The sequence below is a fragment of the Vicugna pacos genome, chromosome 22 (genome assembly GCF_048564905.1).
Source record: "Vicugna pacos chromosome 22, VicPac4, whole genome shotgun sequence".
NCBI classification, from domain to species: Eukaryota; Metazoa; Chordata; class Mammalia; order Artiodactyla; family Camelidae; genus Vicugna; species Vicugna pacos.
Genome location: NC_133008.1, coordinates 4,369,510 through 4,393,384, shown reverse-complemented (window position 1 = coordinate 4,393,384; position 23,875 = coordinate 4,369,510). Strand labels below are relative to the sequence as shown.

General features: G+C 43.5%; 1 protein-coding gene across 1 annotated transcript in view; it reads right to left on the bottom strand.

Moving 5' to 3' along the window:
• Window positions 1-23,875, bottom strand: part of LOC140688385 (trafficking protein particle complex subunit 9-like) — a 488,572-nt gene that overhangs the window by 443,360 nt on the left and 21,337 nt on the right. The window contains exon 9 of the mRNA XM_072947071.1: window positions 5,440-5,498. The gene's annotated coding sequence lies outside the window, so the exon portion shown is untranslated. The remainder of the gene's footprint in view (window positions 1-5,439; window positions 5,499-23,875) is intronic.

The following is a 23,875-nucleotide window of genomic DNA, read 5'->3' as shown; positions in this document are numbered from 1 at the left end:
CTTCTTTGTGTCTGCTGGGAGCCTCAGGCACACTCTTGCTGTCGATCTTATAAGTCACAGGGCAGACGCATGTGTCTTAAGCTTGCAAACCTCAAACAGGCTCGCCTCCTAGCCTCACTGTCTGAACTTGGCCTCATTTTCTCACCTGTTTATTTGATATCTGTTCTTCTGTAAGCTGCCTGAAATGCATTTTGGAACATGTCAGAAGAATCAGTGGGTAGATAAATAGGTAGATTGAGAGATGAGAGATGGGCAGACAGACAGAGAGACTCCAAGAAAAGGGGAAAAAATAAAATTTCCTATGCAAAACCCAATTCTAGTCAGGGAAGGAAACCACCACGGAGAAGTGTGAAGAGGCAGGTTGCTTAGGACTGTTACCTGGATTCCATGAAGTGTCACACCAAGAGATGAGATGGTAGAGCTTTAAATAGTAAAAGAAAAAAGCACGCATATTGAAAAATATATCTACAATATGTACTTTCTAAAGAATAGATTCAAATCAGCAGGGCCCAATATCACTATCCTTGGGTAATTACAGAAGTGAGAATCCCATCTCCAAACCACAAGGCATCCCTTCGGAACACTGAGTGTCTACACGGGGCGGTCATAAAGCCGTCACCGCAGAAGCTATGCTATCCTGCACTTACGAGGAACGAGCAGCTGTGCTCGGGCTGCCCACACGCGTCATTTACGCCCCACAGAACCTCTACGGGGGGGACGCCTAGCGAGCCCCATCTCTGCAGGACAGAAAACCAGTCCTGGAGCGGCTAAGCCGACCTACCAGTTCTCCATCTCACAGGACTGGTCACTCCTGAGGAGGACTCGAACTCGGACCCACGTTTGAAACCACGTTACTACTGTGCTTTGTGTGCTGTTTGTGTGTATAATACATTTGTTTCTAGCATGAAAGGATATTTAATAAATGATCGGTTGTCTTGTCTATCTCATCAGGTCACAATCAATCTTTATGCTGTTGAATTGTACTCTTTTCCCCTGGAGATAGGAACGGAAAGAGTAGGGGTCAGAATGATGTGGGGCTCCATTATTTATCTGGTACCTCATCTCATCCAAGTCCCCAACCAGGGAGAAGGAGCCAATGTTCTCTTCATCTTTTAAAGAGAGGGCTCCAGTGATGGTGACTTACTCAATTCCAAAACCAAGGCTGGGGAATGGGCACATGCAGCAACTAGAGCAGTATCAGCTATAGGAAGGCGAAAAGAGCTCATGGGAGGGCTCAGGGGGCAACCTGATTTAATTTCAATCGATAAAACAATAACACACTCTAAAAATACTAGCATACAATGGATTTGCTCTTTCTTGATATCTAGCAAGTTTCCGCAGCCCACATGTAACATTATCGTGAACCAGTGAAAGGAAGAGTCCACAGACAGGGAAAATCAATGCCACAGGCAGGCTGAAACCCAGGCTGGAGTTTAGAAATAGAAAGGGCATAGTTAAGAAGTGGGGAAAGGCTGGGGGAAAAAAGTCATCACAATGACTCTCAAGCACCATCCAACAATCATATAATGATTCATTCAAGAAAGAGTTACTGAGGTCCTATTCTGTGCAAGATTGTACAGCGGGCAAAGCAAGAGTGCAGCGTCCATGGTGGCAGCAAGTTGCGGGGCTAAAATACACTTCTGATCCCGGTACCTTGCACAGTTATCCTCAGTATAAAGGCAAAGAAAAAAAAAGTAAAATAATACTCTGTAAACTCAAAGCATTGTTAAAAAAAAAAGTTAAAGAAGACCCAAATACCAGGACAGACACTCCATGCACATTTCTCTATCAAAAGACAGTGCTCTTCGAATGGCTGTTCTCCCCAGAGCGATCCGTATATTCAACGTGGTCTCGATCACAATCCCAGCGGGCTCCTCTGCAGTAACTGACTAGCTGCTGCTACAATTCATATGGGAATTCGAGGGTCTCAGTAACCAAAACGTACTTGAAAAAGAAGGACAAATTGAGAGGACTTGTCATTCTCAATTTCAAACCTTACAACTGTATCTCCAGGTGAGATTAGAGGCCATTGTGAAGTTATTACTGTGTTTATCCTTATTTTCTAAATTCTCTACAATGAATATAACTGTTACAATAAGAAAACTAAAAAGTAAGTTATCCTTTAAAACACGCACACCGATTCATTCATTGGGAAAAATTTTATCAATAAAGAGATAAACAAATATGTAGTGAAAAATGACTACTTAAAAACAAGAGTGCATTCACATTTTTCATACATTGAAAACTGAAAAGCACAAACACGTCAAGTTTCTAGGGAGACCAATGCAAAATATTAATAGTTATTTTCAGAAATTCTAATTTAACAATGAAAACTCAGGAAAGGGAAAATCGTGATTGACAGCCAACTGCAAACACATGGAGAGCAAAGGCCTAGAAATCACAGTTCCTTTAACTCTGCTACTAACTCAATAGGAGAGGAAATTCCTCACTGACGGGAGAATGGAATTCCATGCATAAGACAGTATACACAGTACAAACTGCAGTAGTATCAGGGGTGATTTCCTTAGAAGAATTCTAAAGTTACAAAATTGCTGAAGAACTATTAAAACACTGACAGAAAGATTAAAACACACAGTCATATATATTATATAGAAACATATGAAGTCTGCACCCATGTTGCATAGAAATACAAACAAATTTGTTCATTTATGGGCACTGATTACTTTATCCCAGGTGGAATATTTCAACTAAAACAAATAATCAATCTTACACTCCTCTTGTCAAATCTAGTTGATAAGTTACTCTGCTATGTAAACATACTGTGTCTAAGATAGATCTAAAATTAGTGAAAAAAATCTTTCTATGGTTTCTTGAACTATTCTCAAAATTCAAAGCTTAATTTTAAAACAGATCTGAGCAGTAATTCTATATTAACTTTTCCCTCGTGAAATGAACAACACAGTCTGTTGTCAAAATTCTGTCCTTACAATGATTCACGATCACTGAATCCTCACAAAACTGCTGGACAGCAAGGCACTATCCAGACACTGTGACCCAACAAATGAAACACAAGGAAGACAGTGACCCTATTCTGGAGGGCTTATTGTCTGTGTCAACACCGGGGTTTCTATTTGATTGGTTTGATTGGGTAGCAAAATAAAATCAATAAAGTACTTTCTTCTTTGAGCATCCTGTAAGTCATGACTGTTTTTAGTGTCATGAGCAGGAAAGACTTAAGCATGACTTCATTAGGTCAACTAGCAACAATCATCACTTGAGAGTGAGTAATAAAGAAGTTAACTGATAGCAATGCTTCTCCCTACCTGAGACCTAAAATAAACCTACATTGATCTCTGTAAGGACAATGAGGAGATGAGGTCCCCAATGAGAAAAAAAACTAACAAGAAATCAAAAAAGAAAAGACGTTTTCATTAACGATTCCTGGAAAGAGTGGAGCATGGTGGTGAAGGGCTCAGATGTTAGCGAAAAACATGAGGGTCTGAATTCCCACAGCACTGGGTAGCTGTGACACTGATATGTCAGTCAAATTCTCTGCATCTCAGTCTCCGATCCATAGACTGGGGACAACAACAGTACCCATCTCCTAGAACGGTCCTAGGAATTATGTTATTTTATATATACAAGTTTAAATAAAATACCTCAGATTTTAAATATTACCCCAAAAGCACAAGGAAAAATGAACACAGAAATAAATTGGATTTCATTAAAATTTAAAACTTTGCTTCAAACGACACCATCCAGAAAGTGAAGAAACAACACTGATGAGAAAATATTTTCAAATCATTTATCTGATAAGGAATTTGTATCTCAAAAAAAAAAAATTCCACAGCTCAACAATAAAAAGGCAACTCAATTAAAAAATGAATAAAGGATCTGGAAAGATATTTTTCAAGGAAAATATACAAATGGCCAATAAGTACAATGAAACGATGATCAATAACATTAGCCCTAAAGGAAATCAAGTCAAAACAACTAGGAGAAACCGCTTCACACTCACTACAATAGGTTATAATAAAAAAAAAAGAGTAAAAAGCACTAATGAGGACACAGAGGAAGTGGAGCTCGCAGCCCTTGCTGGTGAGGACGTAACACAGCGTGGCCACATTGGAAAATAGCCCGGCACGTCCTCAGAGAGTTGAACATTTGGTTTCTGAGTTACCCAGCAATTCTGCTGTCCGCGCACACACGTAAGAGAACTGAAAACAAATGTCCGCATAAAAACTCCTACAGGAATATTGACGGCGCCATTACTATTCAGAGCCAAAAAACAGAAACAACCCAAATGTTTATCACGTGATGAATGGGTAAACAGAGGGGCCCAGCCATACAGTGGAATATTATTCAGCAATAGCAAAGCATAGAGTACTGACCCAGGCCACAACGTGGACAAACATTGAAAACACTACTCAGTGTGAAAGAAGTAAGTCACATTAGACGGTTCCATTTACATGAATTGACTCGATTTACATGAAATGTTCAGCACAGGCAAATCCACAGAGAGAGAAGAGTGGCTCCCTGGGGCTGGGGGAGGATGGGGAAGTTGCTAATGTCAGCTTATGCGTACCGGTTTTCCAGTTGGGGGGATGAAAATGTTCTAAGATTGACTGGGATGCACATTTCTGGGCATAGAGTAAAATCCGCTGTACATTTTAATGGGTGAATTGTATTAAAACTGTTAAGAACAAAAGCACCTCGGGCTAGTACCTTCCATAGTAAATGCAAATTGCTAACTTTTATTACAGGAAGAAGAAACTGCCCTCAGCATAAGAGCAGGAGATCAGCAAATATCAGTTAACCGAAATTGGACAAGAGCATTTCACTTGAAACTGTTGCTGAGTGTACACGAAATATTCAGAAATACAAAAATCAGTCTGACATCACGAAGAAGCATTCTGCTTCAAATGCAAATCAAGGATTCGGCAAGCCCAGCTGCTACAAATGACCAGAGAAGAAACCTGGTTCTTAAACAAGCACCAGAGCCAACAAGGAAATGGTGGTGAGGAAAGCAGGCAGCCTAAAATGTGGAACAGTTTGCTACAAATAATTTCTCCACTGAAAATTCAAAAATAAAATGAAAGTGATGTAATGCTGTGTTGACCTCAGGTGAATGGGCTTCCTCTGGTGCTCGACAGTTCTGTAACCCCGAATGAGAGACTCAGGAGAATCAACATGGCTCCTGGGAGTCCCCAAGTAACTGCCCACCAGCACACTGACCACCATCACATCTGCCAGGTTTGAATTGCAGAGAAGAGACCAACTTCTGAAAGGCGCAGGAAATGTTGACAAGGGAATAAAAGGCTGTGGTCAGTCCTGGGACAGAGGCACTGTGAGCAGAGGCCAGAAGGATGCAGGTGAACTGGAGTGGCCCTGGGGCAGGAAGGGACCACAGGGGAGCATATCTCAATTATCTCCTCTCTCTCCCTCGGGTAGGAGAGATAAAGCCTGCATCCTTCTCACCTGGAACTGTGGGTTCTGGCTGGCAGAAGTCTTACCAACACGGAATGAATTACTGAACACTGTGGAAAGAGGAAAGAATACAAAAGGGATTAGGGAGCCAACTCCACGAGTCTCTCAAATGTTCCCATATTTATTGTGTATAATCAAAGGAAAAAGTAATTAACAGTTGTGAGATAGTAGGCAGGAACTTGGGGAAAGAAGGGATGAGACAGAGATTGTAGAATCCACCATGAGTACAAAGGCTTAGTTTACCTTTAGGGAAGTCATGGGGTGAGGGGAACAAGATACATTCTTTAGACATGTTCATTACAAAGCAGACCACCAGACCAGCCAGGTCCCTGTTTTGGGAATAATAGACTATCTAACACCACGCAGGCCCGGCGTTTATAGCTGAGGGCCTGGGTCATTGCTGTACAATAAGCAGAGTGCTATCTAAAACCTCAAATATGCAAGGCATTGTCTCTGCTTGTTATGGTAAGTAGACAGGAGTGAGGATGCACAGGTGCTTGCTTAAAAGCACTTACTAAGCACATTTTTTCTTCTTAAAGTTGACAAGCGGCTGGGGTGTATCACAACTTGTTAACCCAATCATGGGCTCCCACATGGAACCATTCTAGAGGACATCCTAGGATAACAAATCCTGGCTCTGGGTCTTTTCCTGCCAGGTTCAGCCACTCCAGCAGGGTCTAGACTCTTCCCTGAATAACGATTCCACAGAACCACCTAAACTCTTAACTTCTGGCGCTTGAAACTTAATTTTAGCTCTGCACAACTTTACATAGAAAAGTTTCAGAAATAAAAGATATTATATTCTTTTTATATCTCATTATAAGACTGATTTTTCTGATTGCTCTAAGCTGCTTCTACTTGGTAAAGCACCTAATTCTGCAGGTGAATTCAGTACTTTCCTTTGGGCATAACTAGACAGTCTGGGCTGTCTGACTTCTATTGGTCAAATACCGATACACATAATTGATTTCTTTGTTCATCAATTTCAGCCTGGAGTTCAGGGAGTGTCACTATTTTCCTCAGCCCACCCTCTACTCTCTTCTCATCAGCATCTCAGGCCTCCTGAAAACAAAACAAAGCATTTGTTTCCCTTCATCTACACTTTCCACTAAGGCAACAGGAATCATGATGCCTAGAGAATGAATTCAAGACAAATGTTAAAACAAAAATCTATAAACCTGAAGCAAATCCATCTCCAAATAATGATACACAATGACATGAAAGTAAGTGTGTCAGGTACAAAGCATGCTTGAGTCTGACCACCTCATTTCTATTCTTCAAAGGAAGGAAGGTTTTCATATGTTTTCTTATCGTTCTTTGTCATTGTTTCTGATTAAGCCAAAAAATTGTTTATGAAATAATTAAGCAGTGCAATAACAGATTTTCACTGTATCAATTACAGAAGGCATTCAGAGGGGATAGGAAAACCCACCTGTGTAAAAAATGCAAAATTTATTCCCCTGTTAAGAACACGAATACAAAATGCAACAGAAAATTCAAATTCTTGTGGAGAGGACACAAGCCACAGAATCAAAGCAAAGTCATTATTATGACTCAATTCAAAATTCACTGGACAAACATGCTCAATGCATTCAAATAATTTTTAAGACACACTGCAAACCATTGACTTAATTATCTGCAGGTTAGAGGAAGAATTTCCCTCTTTAACAGACAACATATATCAATAGGTTGCCCCACCAAACGAGGACCAAACATCAGGTTTTTAACAGTTCTGATAAATCAACATGTTCTAAAGATCAAAATCCAGAAATTTTAAACATTCATTCACACCAGAATGAAACAAGCACTTAAAAAAAAAAAACCCAAAGAAACTAAACACATTGATCACGTACCTGGATCAATGAGAAATTCTTATACAGCTGGAAAGAATAACAGGCTATAGCCCTTTACTTGAAAAATAAAACTACTTTTAAAGATAACTGCTAAAACACATTTCATCATTCATGTTGCCTTGAAAAATCTGAGGAACTTGTCTCTGATCAGAAAAGCAATTCTGAGTATTAGTATGTTACAATTCAGTGCCAGTTTGCTTTAGTAGAAAAAAGAAAAGCTACTGTTTCTCATCCTGCACAAAGTGTAAAAAACCTCCCTGCCTCTATCTCCTCCCATTTTCTAACCTCATGCTCCCCAACCCTTCTGAATCAAGTATGAGAACCTCTTATTCCCACAAATATACCAAATGACAAAAGAGTATCAATTTATTTGTGTAAATATATACCTACACCTTGAAATGGAGGAGAAAGGTATCAGAAGGCTATATGGAACTTATTTCTACATTCCTGAAATCATACACACAAACGTTCACAGTGACACAGACATTTACACACTGAATTACTGGGCACTTCACAAGCTGAGGACTTCCAACTTCTAGAAAATAACTTTGTAGGTAGTTTAAAATACAAAACTGTCAGCTGTTGAAAGACATGAACATTGCTAAATCATCCAAATATCAATGAGACCCAATTAGCCTTCTCTGTTTAATGTAAGTTCCCATGATGGCAAAGCAGACCCTAAGAAGTAGTGGATCCAAGACTCGTGTTTATCACTAGCTATGATCGTTTTTAAACACGTAAACAGATTCAGAAAAGTATGTCCCTACGACATCTATTCTTATTGAAATAGCATATGTATTCAATTGTCTACGTAGAAAGTGGGTCCCATGATGGTGTTTAAAAACTATTTTGTGTATTCAGATATTTATTTTTAAGTGCAAACAGGAGGGTGGGTATTACTCCGTTGTACAGCACGTTTAGCATGCACATGTTCCTGACGTCAATCCCCAGTACCTTCATGAAAATAAATAAATACAAGTGCTTATTTAAAAATAAGAATAAATTTATAAAAAAATTAATGCAGACCAAACACCACTGCAATCTAGGAGCCACAATTATAATAAAAACAAGTGTTTCTATCAAATATTGACTATAGGCCAATCACAGAGACAACCACAAATCACACCTGACAACCATCAAGTGGGATTCTCAGCAACCTTACTAAGTAGACACGGATGAGGAACCCGGCGCTGCGGATGAGGAGACGGAGCTCGGAGGAGCCAGGGACGCTGACCGTCCTGCTCCCCGAGACACCACGTCAGCCCAGGGCAAGCGCTGACGGAGCTGCACTGAGGGGACACCCAGCTGCATGGAACCTTGGCGGACTGGGGAGTCCCACAAAACACTCAAAAGTGTTCAGTGAAAAACCAGCTCAAATATATTACACTGTGCCCCATATTCTAAACACAGAACATGACTGAGACCTTTTCAATGCCTCCGTGTCCTTTCTGCCATCATCAATTATTTGCCCTTTCAGCACGCCCAGTCATGAACTGGACCCCTTATGAAGTGTACTCACATGGCAGAGCTTTTAAAGCTGTTTTATGAAGTTTGTAAGACTCTGTCTATTCCTCACACAGGCGGTCATCCAGCACTTCTCACCGGTGCGGATGTACCACCTGAAATCACACCTTTCTGCTTTTTAAAATCCCTTCATGTAATACAGACTTTTAAACAGCAAAGAAGCAGCTCAACCACAGACAGTGGACAGCTTTTCACCAAACGGACTCGAACAGCCCATCGGACTACCTGGAAGCCCTTTTCTTCTATTAAACTCACTTCCAGCTACTTCATCATTTTCTGATTGGTGGACTCGGCCTCTGACTGGCCTACTCAGAGAGCTCACATCCTCACATCTGGGGGTGGGAGAGGACCCTGCTGTTGGGAGAAATCAGTGAGGAAGTTGGATATCCTCCAGCCATGTCTGCACGGGTAGAAATGCCGCAAAGTGCTCAGAAGTTATACAGTCAGCACACCTGTGCTCCCATGGACTGGTTTCACATTAACCAAACTTATGACACACTGATGCAAGAAAACCAGAAATTTAATTTATTAATGTAACAGGAGATGTGAAACTACAAACCAGACTGAAATATCAGAGTTCAACCATGAGTACAGTTTCTCCTCAATGGCCCAATTACGGGCAGGCAGTCACATGGCAACCATGGACAGAAACAGAGCAGGAAGTGTTTCTAGATTAACTCAATGGACTAAATTTCTGTTATAAGAACAGATCTGCTGCCCAGAAGACAATTAACGCCAATCACGGTGCACACTCCGTGGACAGTGGCTGAGACACGACTATGAGCACCTGTATTACTCTCCTTTCCCTGTCCTTTCTGGCCTCACTGATGCACAGTGGTACAGAGGTCCAGGGATGCAGATACCTCTAAACACCCAAAGCCCATCCCTGGGAGCCTGGAAACCAGACAGCCAGGGTTTAAATCTCAGCTCTGCCACTTACTAGCTCTGTGACCTTGGCCAACGTACTTACCCTATCTGTGTCTCAATTTCCACACTGTAAACCTAGGATAACAATCAAATCTTTCTTGCTCATTTCTTGTGAAGATTGAAGGATTCATTTCTGTAAAACTCTCAGAAAAGAATGTAGCACATTTTTGGTGCCCAACAAATGTCAATTTAATAAGAAAATGATTTACATGTCTCCCATCTAATCATCTTCTGTGTTTCATGGCTAGTCTGAGTCCCAAAGGAAATCCTTATTTCCCATCTTATAAACTCTTGGGGAGCACCTTTCTTTTCCAAGCCACCACCTGTTTAAACTGAGGGAGGGGATGCCTCATCCCCACTCCTCAAATATTTGAATACACAAAATAGTTTTTAAACACCATCATGGGACCCACTTTCTACGTAGACAATTGAATACATATGCTATTTCAATAAGAATAGATGTCGTAGGGACATACTTTTCTGAATCTGTTTACGTGTTTAAAAACGATCATAGCTAGTGATATCCATGGGAGACTGCTTCTCCCTTCACACCCCTGACTCCTGGCCCACGGCTAGCCCTCCTCACACTAACAGATTGAGGTGTGAGTCCGGGGAGACAAGCAGGGCATATGAATCCTTTCCTTTCCCTCCAGTGTTGGCCACCCTTAGGAAGCACCCGGGATGCTCAGCTCCATGACAAGAGAGTCCTGTGCATTATGGGACAGATCCTCTCAAGGGAAGGCTCGCTGTGGCCCAGAGTTACGTGGGACTGCGTGAGTCTCTAATTCTGGGACATAGTATCATGATACCCAATCTTCCACAGCCCTAAATTTCATGGAGAATGTGGCTTCATCAGTAATAAAGGAGACATTTATCACCTGCCTGTTCGTCTTTGTCATCTCTCAGTTGGCTGCTGGAGACAATATGTGTATAATTATTGGGTCCCCTTAAGCCCCAACATATATGAAGTAACAAAAAATTATGTGTATAGGAACTATGGAACCTCCTCAAATATCTTTCATCATAAAACCAGCTTTTCTTATTTTCCTGTTTCTCAGTAATTGCCAAAGACTATCAAATGATGGCTTCACACCAAACAGCATTTAAGTTTATGGGTCCTCTTGACATACCCACTGTGCTAAACACTTTACATAATTTCTAATTCTCACAATTGTACAAAGCAGAAATGAGTGTCCCCATCTCACAGACGAGGGAAAAACTCAGAACGAACTGACTCAGGATCACGTGGCTCAGTGGCAGCGCGTACACGCAAACCCAAGTCAAAACACTACACCCCTTCGTATATGTACCAAATCTCCTACCACCAATTGACACACAGCGGTGGGGTCAATACTTAGGGAACTCAGTACACATTTCAGCTTTAAGGTTTTCCAGAGGCCGCTTCTAGCTCTTTTATAAAATCCCGGCTCACTGGTTTCTAACACTGGAAGAAAAGTCCGATGTTGCCACTGTTTGCACAGGAAGTCTGAAATGTTCACAGTGAGATGATAGAATAAAACTAAGATATAAGCAGAATAATATATCCAGGTAGTCAGGCATAATGGACATTGTGCTATCCTGAAGCACTAAGCAAAGGAATCAAAACAAAATAAGTTTGGTTAAACCTTCTTTTACAAACAGGAATATTAAGACTGTAAGAAGGTGTAACAGCGCCACCTATGGCTAAAAAGACCTTCCAGGTTGCCGCTAAAGATGCAACACAAAACTTGCCTGTGGATCAGAAACAAGAATCAGATAACTAAAAGCATATGCAGCACATACTGCACTTCGCTTCGTGAAAGGGAGGGGTATTCACTATTTAATCTGGTATTGCTAATACTCCTAAATATATACAAAACACACAGACTCATGGAAACTCATCTTTGAAGTGGAAAGAATCCAGTCCAGCCACTTCATTTTACAGAAGGGGAGTTTGAGATCTGGGATCTGTCCTCCTGGCCATCGGCAGCAAAGCTCTCCTAGTCCTCATGTCTTGCACTGTAGCAAAAACCAACAAACCTGTACTAGGCCTATATTCATAAAAGTCACGTCTGTATTTTTCCAACAGTAGGTACTCTAAGTATCTTGCAAAATACTTCTCAAAGAGCCAGAAAATCATACAAGTGTATTGAAATTCAAAAACATTTATTTACATATTAAAACAGCATGAGCTATTTTCTATTAAAAAAGCTGACATGTCAAATCAATGTTTAGATATTTTAAAACCTTTTAAGAGTGCAGAAAAATAAATCAAAATTTTCTTTAACCGCAAAAGAGAGAAGCTTATTCCCTGAAAATGATCAATGTGGATTTTTCTAAACTTAATGCTTCTGGTCAGATTCCTATGAATTTAAACGTCTGAGTGTATAGTTACACGGCAACATGAATACTGAGTTGTAACAATACACATTCTGTGTAAATAATCTTCAAGGTCGTCTGCTTAAGTCAATTTAACTAGTCCCTGTCTCAATAGAATGATACAGATTTCATTAAAACTTCATACTGCACGCACACACACACACAAAACCCTTAATCCTTGTTACTTTAAGCCATATTCATATATATCCATATTGAATATGCATCAGAAACAAGCCACCCTCTTTAGTATTCACAGTTGATCCTTCTAAACTATCTATCATTGTGAAAGCACATTTTTACTAAGCAGCTCTTGGATGCTTTGTATACTAGGCGTCTACCTCTCACAGTCAGACACGGTAAACGGCATCACTCAAATTTCACAAATGAGGAAATATACTTAAGCCATGAAAACAACTTACATATTTATCATCAGGAAAGAAAAGAGTAAAGATTTTACTTTCAATATTCACTGACAAAGTTTTCCTCCATACTAAGACTACATGAAACAAATTCAGTCATTGTAAATTATTCTGTCAATAAGCACCACAAAGGGAAAACAAGCAACATCATTAGCAATGGTTGGACTTTCAAAGCCCACTCCTATTTTGTACTATAATCATTTTTAATGTTTTGTTTTTAGTGCTTACATAGCACTAAAATAAAGAAAACATAAACTATTTAAGTCATTACCTGAGAATGCAACATTTGTGAAAATGTACAATTTTAATTTATGACACTCTGTCTCATATTCTCACTGGTGTCTCTCCTTTGAAGGCCTCATCAGGCTGAGATTGCCAAAATCGATCATTTATGGACTCACAGGTGTTCGGGAAACCACTCAACGGGAGGCTGATCTGAGGAGCAATTGAGAATGCATTCTGTGCAGCGTGAGTTCCAGCACTGAGCTAGCCACCGCCAGCTGCGTGTGATTTGGGACAAGCTGTCCACTTCTCAATCCCTCAGCAGCAAAAAAGGAGAGACAATGATACCTACCGTCAAACTCCTGCTTTGAACTAAAACATGAGAAAAACATTTTAGCCTTTGGTAGGTGTCCACTCACAGCAAGCTTGGTCATTATGATGATGAGGATTACTTTTATTAAGTTAAGCTAGACCAAAAATTAGAAATCACCATTAAGGATAAACATTTTAACTCAATGAGCTTTTCCTTTTGAATGGATTGAAGAACGTTCTATTGATTTTTTTAATAGACCAAATTTTGTCCATTAATTATAGATTTACAGGTTCATGGACAAGTCTCCAGAAAAAGAATTAGAGGCCTCTAACTTCTGAATACTAAGAAAGTAAAGTTTAAAAAAAATTACGGGGGAGAGTATAACTCAGTTGAGAGAGTATGTGCTCAGCATGCATGAGGCCCTCAGTTCAGTCCAGAGTAACTCCATTTAAAAACTTTTTTTTTTTTAAATGGAGAATTAAATCAAAAAGATGGAGGACTACAGAATTTTTTAAGAGACTCAACTCAGATTTAAGATGGGGAAAAAATATCCATTTCTCACAGGAAATCTTGAAAACTATGTAAACCGGATCTGAGTTGCCTAGTCTTTTAACATTATTCATGATTTCATATTACCAAGTCTTCAAACTACCTGATAACCCACAGTGGTTATACTGATCATAAAAGCTGCCAACGCAGATCGAGCTCCGGCTCGGACTGCTCTGTTCTGACATCTCTGCCCCTGAGGCCTCACCAGGTTGAGAGCACTAAATTTTGTCATTCATGAGCATCTCGTGAAAGTCTTCCATTTGTGCTTCTCACTCTCCCCTCACCAGCCCCTCTGAGGGAAGCACTGTTATCATCTTCCCCACCTGCAGATAAGGCCACTGAGGTACAGAAACTAAACCTGCTCCAGGTCACATCGTCATTAAAGGACGTCTGTATTTCTGCTGTTTTGCTTTTGACAAAGGAATCTGAGATATCAATTCAAGGGAGACTGTTAAATAATCAAGTCTGTCAGGTCTTCACCTCAAAGAGAAGATACTATAAATTCCTGATGTAGGATGAGGCTGCCGCCACAAAATGACTCAGCTAGAAATTAAATCCAAGATGAAGCAGCGGATACACGTAAATATTCACGACTGTCAACTCCGCTCACGGGTCTGGGCCCTTCACTGCCTGAACGGGGGTGAAATCCCCACCCGTGTCCGGGAGGGAAGCGTGGCTCTTCCAGCTCTCACCCAGGCTTCACGGGCTGTTTCCCCCAACAGACTGTCCTAAACGATTATAAAGCTCACAAGATTTTTACACCAGGCAAAACTGAAAGACATTTCTGCAGATGGAGCACTTTCTGAGGCTTAAACCATTTTTGCCTACACTCAGCATGGGGGAAAAAAGAAACATGACTCTGCAAAGTCTCTTAGCCTCACCTCTCACAGGAGTAGAATGGCCTCAGCACAAGATGACTCTTCACATTGCAGGATGAGAACAAAATAAAGCCGCCCCAACAAAAGGTACTCCCAGACACAGCGCTCAGCTGTCTTCTGCACACTCACGGTTGTGCAGCCCTCACCACCATCTATTTCCAGAACACTTCATCACCCCAAAAGAACACCCCTGTCACTAGCAGTCACTCCTCAAACCCCCTCCACCCAGCCCCTTGCAACCATCATCTGCTCTCTGCCTCTGCATGAGCCTATTCTGGGCATTTCAGATCACTGAAATCAACAATATGTGGCCGTTTGTGTCTGGTTCCTTTCACTTAACGTGCTGTTATCAAGGCTTGTCCATGTTGAAGTGGTATCAGCATGTCTATTTTATTTTGAAAATATTAAACTTTATTAGAAGGTGGTAAATACTATCAAAAAGAGTAGAGAGGATTATAAGGGGTGGGGTTTCAAAGGGTAAAGGCCGGGTTGAGCAGTCAGGGTGGACTTCCCAGAGCAGGTTGCTTTTTACATATTCCCCTTTATTTATTTTTTCTTTTTTATTCACTCTTATCTCTGAATAATGTTCCACTAAATGGAGATACTACATTTTGTTCATCCATTCAGCAGCTATATATGGACGAGGTCCAGAAGAATGAGTGTAAGAGGTGGCTTGCAGGGATGGCATTTAAGCAAAGGGCAAGATGTGCTTTCAAGAAAAAAAAGCGAACAATCAGAGGCACAACGGTATTCAGCACATTTCTGAGAAAGTGCATGGTTGCTTTAGTAGGACTCCTGTGCAGGGCTGTGGGGGAGAGTGACAGGAGACACAGTGAGGGAGTCACCTAAGGATATTCCCCACTGCAAGAAGCTCAGCCAATTCTCCTACCTCCTCCTGTATTTTAGAGCCATTTTTGCTAGCTTTTCTCTTATTTCAAGTAACAGTACTTAAGTTACACATCTGATCATCTGCATCAGACCACATTACCTCCAAGCCACAGAAAATCATTCACAGACCGGAGCAGCTCCAAGACATAACGGTGATTGGCCAGGGAGTCCTGCAGCATCCCAGCCTGCAGGCACAAACCACACATGTTCCCTGGTGATGTCCGGAAAGTAAAATGCATGGAAATATCTCACTGCTGGTGCACGACATCTGCCTCCAATTTGCCCCAAAATCATGCTGGCAAAGCACTACTCAACCCTCGCACTACCAAAAAAAAAAAAAAAAAGAGAGAGAGAGCGAAAAGAATAAAGCTAAGGATGCAAATTTAGGCTCTTCCATTGAAAACCAGCAACCATCACTGCCAGTATCTGAGCTGGAATGATCCTGAATTCAAAAACCACTGAGCAGTTACTTTTCAAACATGACAGACATATATGTTTTTCATGTAGATGATATTAGAGTAGGATTTTTCTTTTCGAAATTTCCAGTTGCAACATTAGCACAAGAAAGTTTATGTTTGAGTTTTAAAAAAAATCAATTATCTTCCACTTTCATAATTTGAACCTATTATTGTTTTATAAAGGGAGCTATGCGGCAGATTATAAAACAAATATTTGGCTTCTGCAAACAAGATCTATATGACTTCAGTATTTCAGAGCAAGCTTTAATGATGCTTTCAAAAGTGGGGTCTGGGGCGCTCACTAACAGCTCTTTAAATACTGACAAAGATGTGCTATTAACTAATGCAAAGGCTCTACCTACACATCAACTCAGAAAACAGAAGAAACTACACGAAAGCCTTAGTTTATCATTTTAAAATATTTCTATTATTTTGAATATTAAATTTCTTAAAGGAGATTTTTTTTTTTGAGAAAGACAACAGTTGTATTAAATTTCCTCTCACCAAGAAAGCAATCTTAATCAAGAATTAATACCCCTATGGAAATCCAAAAGACGGGACGTTCCTATCTAAGTGAACATGCAGATCTCAAAACAAGCCTAAATCCTATCAGATCTCACTCGAACGAGCTCAGCAAAGTCCTGGGCTACTCGGGAACTCAGCCCTTCTGTTCCATATGTTGGCTGAGCTGAGATCATCACACAAGGCAGGGAAGGAGAGAAGAGGAAAGTCCACCTGGCGGCCTCCATCTGTTTTCTTCCAGCCACAAGGTGTCGCTAGAGCAACCCCGCTAACAAGCCGTCCCCATAAGGAAATCCGGCATCCACACTGCCCCTGCCATCCCCAAGCAGCCTCGACGCCCCTCTCCCACTGGTGGCCTCTGAGCCTGAATGAATGGTCTTCTAATGACCCTCCCAGTTGATGGCACCCTCTCCCACTTCCCCGCTACACACACACATACACACACACACACAGAGCCAAGGCAGCCTTCCTAAAGCACAAATTTGATTACATCAGCCCCACTTCAAACCATTCAGAGGCTCCCTGGAAGAGTTCTAGCCCCACTCCCGAACCTGCTTGCCCAGCCTCACTTCAGTACCCAGGTCCCCAGTGACCTCAGGGGCCCCGTGACATGCTGCTAATTCCCACTTGCCTCCAGGCTCATTTTGACTGTTTGTCAAGGAAGCCTTCCTTTCCTCCAACCTCCGCACTTTGGGTTAGGTGCCCTGCTGTGTCCCTAGAACATTCTAAACTAAGTCAACTTCTGATACTGCTAAGCTCTCAAGAAGCAAGTACATTTTGCTTACTACTGTGGGTCCACCTCCTCTCCCCTAGACACTCAGTACTGCATGTGTTATGAATAAATGAATCAAGGGGTGGGGCTCAAAGGGACAGGCAGAGCTGTTCTCCTGAGAGTCACTTCCTGCTGACACCCTTCACTGCCTCCTCTGTGTCAGTTCTAGTAAAAACCAAGCTCCTCCAAAGCCCTCCACGCCTAGGCCCTCTCCAGTGTCCTTCCCAGCAGGGGCACCCACCACCCTGGACCACATAGGGCACTCTCCCCGTGTCCACACCCCACAAGCCTCCAGGCCTCTACCCGGGCTGCTCCTGCCACCTGAGTCACCCTCTTGATTCCTTCTCCTGGCTGACTCTTACTCTGTCCTCAGAACTGAATGTACAGCCAATTTCTTCCAGGAAGTCCTCCCTGATGATGTCCTTTAGCTCTTGGCTGGGCTCCCTCTACAGCAGCACTGCTTGGCGACCAACTGGTATTTGTCCACCTGCTCCTTTAAGACCATGACCTCTTGGAGGCCACATGGGAAAAAGGAGTGAGGTGACAAGAGGGGTGGGAAGAGCAAAAAACAAAATCACAGCCCAAGTCCCAAATTCAAGGGATCTGTCTCAGAAAAAAAGAATAAAATGTTTCATACGTGTGTCATTTGGCTATGATTTTTGTGGCTCATGGAAATCAAGAGCTTGGTGTTCAAGTCTAAAATCCAAGTTTCATTCAAAGAAATGTATATATTCATATCCAAAGGAAACCAGAGCTGCTTAGCAACAGTTTGCAGTTAAAATCCAAGGGAAATTTGATAAAGGCAATCTCCCTCTCTCTTTTCATTTTTATTTATTTTTTTGGTATCATATAGTTTTAGAAGTATTTGTATAACTAAGTGATGGCTACAGCCTATGATTCTGCACTGGAGTGTTTGGGGCTAAGGAAGCCCAGATTACATGCACTGTGTAAATGCAAACACACCAACACTCTGACAGGCGACCTAGTGGCTGAGCTGAAGTTCCAAAGCAGACAACCTTACATTGGAAGACAGCTCTCGGTAGAAAGTAAGAAATGCAATGTTCTGTACTCAATTTCATTCGCTTTATGGGCCATTAACAGATAGTATATCTTGTCTAATGGAACCCAAAAATATATTGTCATCTTCGATTTTTTCCATCTGCTGTTTTATGCTAACTTTGGATATCAAACCCTCACTCCATACGGAAAGCTCAGGCTTACACTGCAGTAGGTTACATCCCGCAGAAGAAAGAGGATCAAGGGAGAACTGGAGTGTTTCCCTTCAGAAGCTGCTAAGTCTGGTTTTGCACCTGTACGTCATTTGCAACCACGTCATCATCAAAGGAGTAAGACCTTACATCTGTAGGGCGTAAAGCACTGCGGTGCTTCCGAACCATCAAAGAACACTGAGCTTTGTGAAACAGTCCTGAGGCACTTAAATCGTACTTTTTCTGAAAGGCTACGAAACTGACCCACTTCACCATTCCAGGCATAACAGGGAGGTACCGGAATTAGTAGAGAAAACTTGCCCTTGAATTCTGACAAGGCCCTGCTTGAATCCTGCTACAGCATTTACTAGCCGCTAAACGGACCAATTCCTTAACCCCACTGAGAAGGCTTCCCAATCTGCAAAAGGGGGCTGCCACCGCCCGCCTGGGAGGCATGGATGTGAATGCAACATCCAAGAAGGGCGGCCGAATGGTACCTGACACGGCGCCTGGCTAGTTTCACTCCGCTGACCTTCTCCCCCTTTAAACTTGCACTGTTCCCCCTGGTAAGGGTGAAGCCCCCGGAACAGACTGCCCGATTCTTCTGTGTATCCCCGGATACATGCCTTACCCTTAGGAGGCCAGAAAAAGAACTATCTCCTCCCCAGTCACTATCAATGTTCTTAAAAGTCTGGGTTTTTTTAACTCTATGTTGCAGGGAGACGATTCCAGAATTGTTCAACCACCTTTTTCCAGGTTTGCTCCTCTCCCCGCGCCCATCCCTTCTCATCTCAAATCTTCTGTCTGATTGCCTTTTGTTCGTGGGAAAGAGAGTCCGCTAGGGTGCAGACTCCCTAGGCCTCCCTCCCTTCCCCACAGGAGAGTGTGACTACCATCTCCCCACTCCCCACCCCAACTCCAGCTTCTGAGGAGGATCCCCTCCAGGACCCTGCAGCCTCTGGATCTTCCCAAGATGCGCACACGTGGCCACAACCCTCCCTTCAGATTTCTTCCTGGGTGGCTCTGCTCACCCCCCAGAACCTTAAATGCCATTGCTCTGAAAATCGTAAACGCCACTGATTGACACACCAAAGCTGCATGGTCTGGGCTTTCCTCCAAACCAGGCACAACCCTGCCCCCCCCCAGCCATAGTTTGCACCTCTTGAGATGAGCTCATCCACTTGTACGGCTGTGAACACCACCTAAGAATGATGACTCCCAACGTGTATCTCTAGTCCGGCTCCTTCACCTGAGCCCCAGGCTCACAGACCCGAGTGCCTCTTTGAAGTCCTAACTTGAATGACAAATGGCATCTTAAAAATGTTTATGTCAAAAAAAAAAAGCCTTATGTCCACCATTTACTCAAGACTTCGATTCCTAGCGGGTACCTCCCAGGCTTCCCATTTTAGTAACAGCCCCAGCACCCACCTAGGTGTTTGAGGTCACATTCAATTTCCCTTGTTCCCTCTACCCGGCCCTGCCCTGGAATCAGTCTTGTCATTTCTGTCGCTAAGCCAGTCTCAAGACTGGTTCTGCAGGGACCACGGACGGAAACCCACAAGCTCACAGCAAGGTGCACTGAGTCACAGTCCTCTGAAGGGAGCTCCCTGGAGGGGGAGGCATCTCCTGCCGCTGGTCACCTCAGAAGGCACTGGATTCTCAAAAAGGAGGACCAGGAGAAGGGACTCAAGGATCTCCTGTGGTCTGAGCTTTGAAGGGCCCGAGGTCTGGGGGAGCTCCTAATAAGCTGACACTCCTGTCAGTTAGCAGATGAGGATGGGAGAACCCAGGCAAGGCTGTTCTCGCTCCGACCCCTGGTCTCTCGGGAGCCACGGGAAAGGCCTGTTTTTAGGGCACAGCCCGGCCATCACAGATCCCAGCCTGCATTGCCAACCCGGACAGCCTAGAATCCTACTTGCGGCTCTTACTTCTGTTCTGTTCCCCCCCAGAATGTGATGCATTCTTTTAGAAAGTCTGGCCTGTCTCAAGCGAGACCAAGTCAGTGAAGGATGAAGTGTCCACATTTGGACCAGAGCATGAAAGGAGAAAAAAGGTCTCATGGCCAGTATGACGGTGGTGACCAAACACTTCCCCTGGGTGAGTTGAACCAGGGTGGGGGTGAAAATGCAAGGTCCCTTCACGGCTGATGGGGGTGTTGGAGACTCACTACCGCAAAATAACGACACGGCCGTCAGTGGTGGAATCAGTTGCAACAGACACAGATTCAGCTACTTACTAACAAAAAGGGGTAAAATTAAAGGCCGGGGCAGGGAGGCCTGCACGGCTGCTGAGGCAAACCAGAGACCCGGCTCTGAATGCCCACTGGCTGAAGCAGACAGGAAGCTACGGTCCCCTTTAGCGGTCCCTGTGTCCACCAGATCCAGGTGAGCCAGCTACTTAGGAGAAGGCCATGTAGTCCTGATACTCAGAGAAACCAGCCTCATAAAGGGAACAGAAGAGTGGCATGGATTTTAGACCCGCTCCTGCCCCTCTAAGAATGCAAAGTAAAGTAAATGGCACTGGGAATGTGAATGCAAAAATAAAACCAAAAACCAAAAAACAAAAAACAGGTGACTGCTTCCTCCAACAGCATCCCCTGCAGCTGCTCAGCCCCGAGCCTACCACTTCCTCACCAGTGACTGCCGGCCAGGCAGCACCGTGACGCCCATCACACAGCGACAGCCAGGAACCACGTGCCGAGCACGTTTGTGTAAAACACAGAATCAAGCAAGGTGCTGCAGATTTTGACTTTCCAAGTTTAAATACTCTATGAAAAAAATCCCTCAGCAGCCGCCTAAATCAATTCGCATCTCACTACTTCAAAACAAATAAACAAAATCAGTAAGAGCGCATTTGTCACCAAATATAAGGAGGAACAAACAGGTTCCTCAAAGCAAGGAATTTAACAGATATCAAACTCCATTGGGCGATGGGCTAACAGAGCAAAAATTCCAAAAAACTAGAAAATAAAAAGATGACTAAGATAATATATGGATCAAGGCAACTATTAAATTTTAGCTTTTTAAAGCCATGGAGACAGCACAGAGGGCGATCTGGCTATTTCCAATGCAGGGTGTGCACAGCCCACATTTTCAGACCCAACAACATGCTCACAGGGTGGTATAAGAGAAAAAGGAAAAGAGAAAAAGGAAAACAGGAACAGCGAAAATTAGAAACACACGAGAACAAAAATAACTGACAGCATTTACAAGAATTTACGTGAGTGTGATGAGGACAGGGACGTGGGGATGGTGAGACCCACCTTCAACTCCTGATCCAGGGAACGCAGGGGCCTGAGGGGAGCGGGGCTGCGGGGGACTCCAACGTGGTCAGCGCCCCAAACCAAAACTTCACCTAGATGCGTGTAGACAGCTTTTGAGATACAAAATGTGGTCACATTACAAGCTGGACAATTTTACTCACTGCCACCAAGAGAAACAGGGGAGATTTAGGCACTGCTCCTGCACCAAAGCATTGTTTTAAAAATTAATGACTGTGGAATAGTAAAAGCAACAATGGAGTAAAAGTGACTGGAAGAGAAAGTGCTTGACCCGAGCTCACTAGCCGAGTTATCTCACTGACGTTCAGATGCTGGCTGAGCCATTATGGTACCAGAACAGACAGACCCACCAGGAGGGAGGTTTAATGCGCTGCTGTATTTTGATGCCGGCAGCCATGCCTGGTACACGAGGTTCTGGGTAAACAATCGTGACAGTGTCAACCACTATGGGCTAAGCACACATCCAGCTACTCCGCCAAACCCCAAGGACAGACTTGAAAAGGGAAAAACAACCTGGCATTCTCTGGTGGGTCTGCAGACTCAGAGCCAAACAGTTGCTGAGCAAAAATGTCACCAGTTCCTCCTATGACAAAAGAGGAGGCACTGGCCTGGTGGCTGGGGCAGGGATCCGGGCTTCCACTGCTCACTCACCAGTCTGTCCAGGGGGAGAAGGTGGTCCCTGCTTATGTTGCACCGATGCACCTACATTGACTAACGCCTGGGGGCTCAGCAGGAGCTGACAGGTGAGGTGAACACAGCCAGCCTGGGAGTGGCCGGTGCTGGCAGCTGTGCCCTCAACTTTGCCCAGGCCACTAAACTTGCCAGCTCATCTACAAGGAGCAGAAGGGGAGTGCGGGCGCATAGATCACAGGGCCCCACGAGGACAAGTACAGATCATGGCCACGACATGCCTCTCCCCTTCCTTAAGCCACAGAGGCATGTCCGGGGAGGAAGTGAAAATTAATCCAGAGCCCGCCAGGCACCACACACCAGTGGGACACGGATCCCCGTGCCTGTCATTCACAGGACTGGTGTGGACTTTCTTTTTATCAATTCTCTGGCATTTTCTCCAACTTACCAACAAACAGAAAGTAAAATCTGACGTTAGAATTAGAGAATCACAGAGCACCTCCTCCACAGCGGGCCCGGCAGCACGTGCCATATCCTCCGACCGTCACCTGTGGGACCGCCATGAGCGCTCTCCAGACTCAAGGCCCGAGGCCGTAGGCCGGGGGGACACAGTTACCCTCAATCTCCCAAGTAAAGGGGGACCACCCATCGGCAAAGACATCTCACCCTCTTCTGCCCAAGGAACAACTTGAAAGATACACAGGGAAACATCGTAGAGGGTGATGGGGTAGGCAGCCCAGAAGAGCTCGTCTGCACTTCCAAGGCAGAGTGGGGCCTTTGACCTAATCACAGGGACAAAGTGAAGACGAATTTTTCCCTGCTCTGTCCCATTCTCCGTGACACCAATTTCCCTGCGTAAGGAGCTCATTCGGAAGCCCCTGGCAGTGTTTCTGATGTCCTAACTTGGCATGGCGGCCGTCAGGCAGGGTAGAGGGCCTGAGCTGTGCTGGTGCTGGTGCTAGTCCTGGGAGGCAGGAGACACCGGCTCCACCCCCAGCTCATTCTGCGTCTCAGAATTCAGAGTCTCATCTATAAGCAAAGGGATGAAACTGTCCAAGGACAGGCTGTCCAACAGGAATGAAATGAGAGTCATGTAAATAACGTTTCCCAGTTGCCACGTTTAAAAAGTAAAAAAAAAAGAGAAAAAAACTAGAAACTGATTTTAAGAACAGATCTTACTTATTCTACTGTATGTAAAATACTATCATTTTGACATGTAATCAATATAGAAAGTAACAAGACAGTTTATATTCTTTTTACTAGACAAGTTTCAGCGTCTGATGTGCATTTGACCTACAGCACATCTCAGCTCAGACCAGCCTCCTCCCCAGCGCTCCTAGCATCAGTGGCTGTGGCTACTCTATTGCACTGCAACTCCAGGGGTCCCACCAAGTGTTCTGGCTGAAAAGGGGGAGTAAGTGTCCACAATAACCCTAAAAGGATCTCTCTGAAACAAAGGCGGATTCACTTTTAAACGTCTGAAAACCGGCGGGCTGCACCTCCTTCCCGCCTTGGCTACAAGACAGCCCTCATCTTTGCTGATGCCATTCAGGACGTAGGGAAGTAACCTTTCACACAGCCAGGGTGACCCGGCCTTCAGGTTGACTTGCCTGCTGTCTGTGTCCA